Source organism: Musa acuminata, chromosome BXJ2-8 (genome assembly GCF_036884655.1).
Source record: "Musa acuminata AAA Group cultivar baxijiao chromosome BXJ2-8, Cavendish_Baxijiao_AAA, whole genome shotgun sequence".
NCBI lineage: Eukaryota > Viridiplantae > Streptophyta > Magnoliopsida > Zingiberales > Musaceae > Musa > Musa acuminata.
In genome coordinates, this window is record NC_088345.1 from 28,085,888 (window position 1) to 28,091,887 (window position 6,000).

Here is a 6,000-nt window from a genome sequence, read left to right on the forward strand (position 1 = left end):
TAAGTGCTTTATTTCCTCATTACCTTTGCTGCATACCTTTACGAACACGCGTTCAAGTTAAGCTTTTCGAGTTTGATTTTTATTGTATCAAAGATTTGTTGAAACTAAAATTTTAATCCGTTGCACTAATTCACCCCCCCTCCTCTTAGTGCCGCTCTGATCCTAACAATTGGTATCAGAGCTAGGCTCACTCTCATATTTGGTTTAATACCCAAGAGAGATGGCTTACTCCGGCATACATGAGGGTCATTCTATCACACGTCCACCCATGTTTAATAGGTCGGATTATACTTATTGGAAGACTTGTATAAGGATCTTTCTTATTTCCATGGATTTCGAGCTTAGGACTATTGTCGAAAATGGATTTCAAAAATCTTCTCTTCCGATCAGCGAATGGAATGAATCGGAGAAGAAGGTTTTTGTTTTAAACGCAAAGGCTATGAATGCCTTGTTTTGTGCACTAGACAAAAATGAATTTAATCGTGTTTCAATTTATGATTCGGCTTTTGATATTTGGAGAACTCTTGAGGTCACTCATGAAGGCACTAGCCGAGTGAAAGAGTCCAAAATCAACAGCCTTGTGCACTCTTACAAACTCTTCCGAATGAAACCAAGTGAGTCCATCGGAGATATGTATACCCGATTAACGGATGTCATCAATGGACTCAAAGCTCTTGGTAAAGATTTTACTAACTTTGAACTAAGAACTAAAATCATAAGATCCCGCCCTAAAAGTTGGGATCCAAAAGTTACGGTCATTCAAGAGGCCAAAGACCTTAAAACATTCCCTCTTGAAGAACTTATTGGGTCTCTAATGACCTACGAAATCACATGTCAAGCTCATGACGAGCTCGAGAACCCTCTTCCAAAAAACAGGAAGGATATGGCACTCACATCACTACAAGACTCGACGTTCGCGGTTGAAAACTTGCTTGGGATGTTTTTAGTTATGTAGTTCACATGTAATTAGGATTAGGATTAAAAGATAATCCTATATCCTGGTTAGGGGCCAACTGGGCCCAAAATTAGACTTGGTTTGGACTGAACTTAAAGCCCAACCTATGAACCGAAGGGTCTGGCGGTGGCACCGCCCAGCACCCGAGAGCTAGGCAGTGGCACCGTCTGGTTGGGCGGTGGCACCGCCCAGCACCCGAGAGCCAGGCGGTGGCACCGCTTGGCTGGGCGGTGGCATCGCCAGTACACTATCAGTGTCAAACACTAACAGGAGGTGGCACCGCCACTAACAGGCGATAGCACCGCCAGCATCGGGAACCAAAGAGAATTCAAATTTTGGAGCCCAAATTTAAATCCTCTTGAGGCCTATAAATATCTCGCAATTCTCAACTGAGATTACAACTTTTTGAGAAGCAATTGATTGAGAGAAAAGTCTTAAAAAAGTCTTAGCAAGTCTTGTTTTCAATTTGCTAGAGTGCTCACCTCCTTCTTTCTTGCTAAAAATTTGTAAGAGTGTGAACCGCTTGTAAAAAGTTATAAGAAGGGTATTTGCCCTTCCCCTTCTAGAGATTTGCTAGTGGAAGGTGGGAGCCTTATCGAAGAGGGCCTCGCAAGTGGATGTAGGTCATTTGATCGAACCACTTTAAAATCTGCATGATCTCTGGTTTGCATTTCATTATTGCTATTTACATTACTGCAAACATTCTTAAGTGCTTTATTTCCTCATTACCTTTACGAACACGCGTTCAAGTTAAGCTTTTCGAGTTTGATTTTTATTGTATCAAAGATTTGTTGAAACTAAAATTTTAATCCGTTGCACTAATTCACCCCCCCTCCTCTTAGTGCCGCTCCGATCCTAACAATTGGTATCAGAGCTAGGCTCACTCTCATATTTGGTTTAATACCCAAGAGAGATGGCTTACTCCGGCATACATGAGGGTCATTCTATCACACGTCCACCCATGTTTAATAGGTCGGATTATACTTATTGGAAGACTTGTATAAGGATCTTTCTTATTTCCATGGATTTCGAGCTTTGGACTATTGTCGAAAATGGATTTCAAAAATCTTCTCTTCCGATCAGCGAATGGAATGAATCGGAGAAGAAGGTTTTTGCTTTAAACGCAAAGGCTATGAATGCCTTGTTTTGTGCACTAGACAAAATTGAATTTAATCGTGTTTCAATTTATGATTCGGCTTTTGATATTTGGAGAACTCTTGAGGTCACTCATGAAGGCACTAGCCGAGTGAAAGAGTCCAAAATCAACAGCCTTGTGCACTCTTACAAACTCTTCCGAATGAAACCAAGTGAGTCCATCGGAGATATGTATACCCGATTAATGGATGTCATCAATGGATTCAAAGCTTTTGGTAAAGATTTTACTAACTTTGAACTAAGAACTAAAATCTTAAGATCCCGCCCTAAAAGTTGGGATCCAAAAGTTACGGTCATTCAAGAGGCCAAAGACCTTAAAACATTCCCTGTTGAAGAACTTATTGGATCTCTAATGACCTACGAAATCACATGTCAAGCTCATGACGAGCTCGAGAACCCTCTTCCAAAAAATAGGAAGGATATGGCACTCACATCACAACAAGACTCGACGTTCGCGGTTGAAAACTTGCTTGGGATGTTTTTAGTTATGTAGTTCACATGTAATTAGGATTAGGATTAAAAGATAATCCTATATCCTGGTTAGGGGCCAACTGGGCCCAAAATTAGACTTGGTTTGGACTGAACTTAAAGCCCAACCTATGAACCGAAGGGTCTGGCGGTGGCACCGCCCAGCACTCGAGAGCCAGGCAGTGGCACCGTCTGGTTGGGCGGTGGCACCGCCCAGCACCCGAGAGCCAGGCGGTGGCACCGCTTGGCTGGGCGGTGGCATCGCCAGTACACTATCAGTGTCAAACACTAACAGGAGGTGGCACCGCCACTAACAGGCGATAGCACCGCCAGCATCGGGAACCAAAGAGAATTCAAATTTTGGAGCCCAAATTTAAATCCTCTTGAGGCCTATAAATATCTCGCAATTCTCAACTGAGATTACAACTTTTTGAGAAGCAATTGATTGAGAGAAAAGTCTTAGAAAAGTCTTAGCAAGTCTTGTTTTCAATTTGCTAGAGTGCTCACCTCCTTCTTTCTTGCTAAAAATTTGTAAGAGTGTGAACCGCTTGTAAAAAGTTATAAGAAGGGTATTTGCCCTTCCCCTTCTAGAGATTTGCTAGTGGAAGGTGGGAGCCTTATCGAAGAGGGCCTCGCAAGTGGATGTAGGTCATTTGATCGAACCACTTTAAAATCGGCATGATCTCTGGTTTGCATTTCATTATTGCTATTTACATTACTGCAAACATTCTTAAGTGCTTTATTTCCTCATTACCTTTGCTGCATACCTTTACGAACACGCGTTCAAGTTAAGCTTTTCGAGTTTGATTTTTATTGTATCAAAGATTTGTTGAAACTAAAATTTTAATCCGTTGCACTAATTCACCCCCCCTCCTCTTAGTGCCGCTCCGATCCTAACAATTGGTATCAGAGCTAGGCTCACTCTCATATTTGGTTTAATACCCAAGAGAGATGGCTTACTCCGGCATACATGAGGGTCATTCTATCACACGTCCACCCATGTTTAATAGGTCGGATTATACTTATTGGAAGACTTGTATAAGGATCTTTCTTATTTCCATGGATTTCGAGCTTTGGACTATTGTCGAAAATGGATTTCAAAAATCTTCTCTTCCGATCAGCGAATGGAATGAATCGGAGAAGAAGGTTTTTGCTTTAAACGCAAAGGCTATGAATGCCTTGTTTTGTGCACTAGACAAAAATGAATTTAATCGTGTTTCAATTTATGATTCGGCTTTTGATATTTGGAGAACTCTTGAGGTCACTCATGAAGGCACTAGCCGAGTGAAAGAGTCCAAAATCAACAGCCTTGTGCACTCTTACAAACTCTTCCGAATGAAACCAAGTGAGTCCATCGGAGATATGTATACCCGATTAATGGATGTCATCAATGGATTCAAAGCTTTTGGTAAAGATTTTACTAACTTTGAACTAAGAACTAAAATCTTAAGATCCCGCCCTAAAAGTTGGGATCCAAAAGTTACGGTCATTCAAGAGGCCAAAGACCTTAAAACATTCCCTCTTGAAGAACTTATTGGATCTCTAATGACCTACGAAATCACATGTCAAGCTCATGACGAGCTCGAGAACCCTCTTCCAAAAAATAGGAAGGATATGGCACTCACATCACAACAAGACTCGACGTTCGCGGTTGAAAACTTGCTTGGGATGTTTTTAGTTATGTAGTTCACATGTAATTAGGATTAGGATTAAAAGATAATCCTATATCCTGGTTAGGGGCCAACTGGGCCCAAAATTAGACTTGGTTTGGACTGAACTTAAAGCCCAACCTATGAACCGAAGGGTCTGGCGGTGGCACCGCCCAGCACCCGAGAGCCAGGCAGTGGCACCGTCTGGTTGGGCGGTGGCACCGCCCAGCACCCGAGAGCCAGGCGGTGGCACCGCTTGGCTGGGCGGTGGCATCGCCAGTACACTATCAGTGTCAAACACTAACAGGAGGTGGCACCGCCACTAACAGGCGATAGCACCGCCAGCATCGGGAACCAAAGAGAATTCAAATTTTGGAGCCCAAATTTAAATCCTCTTGAGGCCTATAAATATCTCGCAATTCTCAACTGAGATTACAACTTTTTGAGAAGCAATTGATTGAGAGAAAAGTCTTAGAAAAGTCTTAGCAAGTCTTGTTTTCAATTTGCTAGAGTGCTCACCTCCTTCTTTCTTGCTAAAAATTTGTAAGAGTGTGAACCGCTTGTAAAAAGTTATAAGAAGGGTATTTGCCCTTCCCCTTCTAGAGATTTGCTAGTGGAAGGTGGGAGCCTTATCGAAGAGGGCCTCGCAAGTGGATGTAGGTCATTTGATCGAACCACTTTAAAATCGGCATGATCTCTGGTTTGCATTTCATTATTGCTTTTTACATTACTGCAAACATTCTTAAGTGCTTTATTTCCTCATTACCTTTGCTGCATACCTTTATGAACACGCGTTCAAGTTAAGCTTTTCGAGTTTGATTTTTATTGTATCAAAGATTTGTTGAAACTAAAATTTTAATCCGTTGCACTAATTCACCCCCCCTCCTCTTAGTGCCGCTCCGATCCTAACAATTGGTATCAGAGCTAGGCTCACTCTCATATTTGGTTTAATACCCAAGAGAGATGGCTTACTCCGGCATACATGAGGGTCATTCTATCACACGTCCACCCATGTTTAATAGGTCGGATTATACTTATTGGAAGACTTGTATAAGGATCTTTCTTATTTCCATGGATTTCGAGCTTTGGACTATTGTCGAAAATGGATTTCAAAAATCTTCTCTTCCGATCAGCGAATGGAATGAATTGGAGAAGAAGGTTTTTGCTTTAAACGCAAAGGCTATGAATGACTTGTTTTGTGCACTAGACAAAAATGAATTTAATCGTGTTTCAATTTATGATTCGGCTTTTGATATTTGGAGAACTCTTGAGGTCACTCATGAAGGCACTAGCCGAGTGAAAGAGTCCAAAATCAACATCCTTGTGCACTCTTACAAACTCTTCCGAATGAAACCAAGTGAGTCCATCGGAGATATGTATACCCGATTAACGGATGTCATCAATGGACTCAAAGCTCTTGGTAAAGATTTTACTAACTTTGAACTAAGAACTAAAATCTTAAGATCCCGCCCTAAAAGTTGGGATCCAAAAGTTACGGTCATTTAAGAGGCCAAAGACCTTAAAACATTCCCTCTTGAAGAACTTATTGGGTCTCTAATGACCTACGAAATCACATGTCAAGCTCATGACGAGCTCGAGAACCCTCTTCCAAAAAACAGGAAGGATATGGCACTCACATCACAACAAGACTCGACGTTCGCGGTTGAAAACTTGCTTGGGATGTTTTTAGTTATGTAGTTCACATGTAATTAGGATTAGGATTAAAAGATAATCCTATATCCTGGTTAGGGGCCAACTGGGCCCAAAATTAGA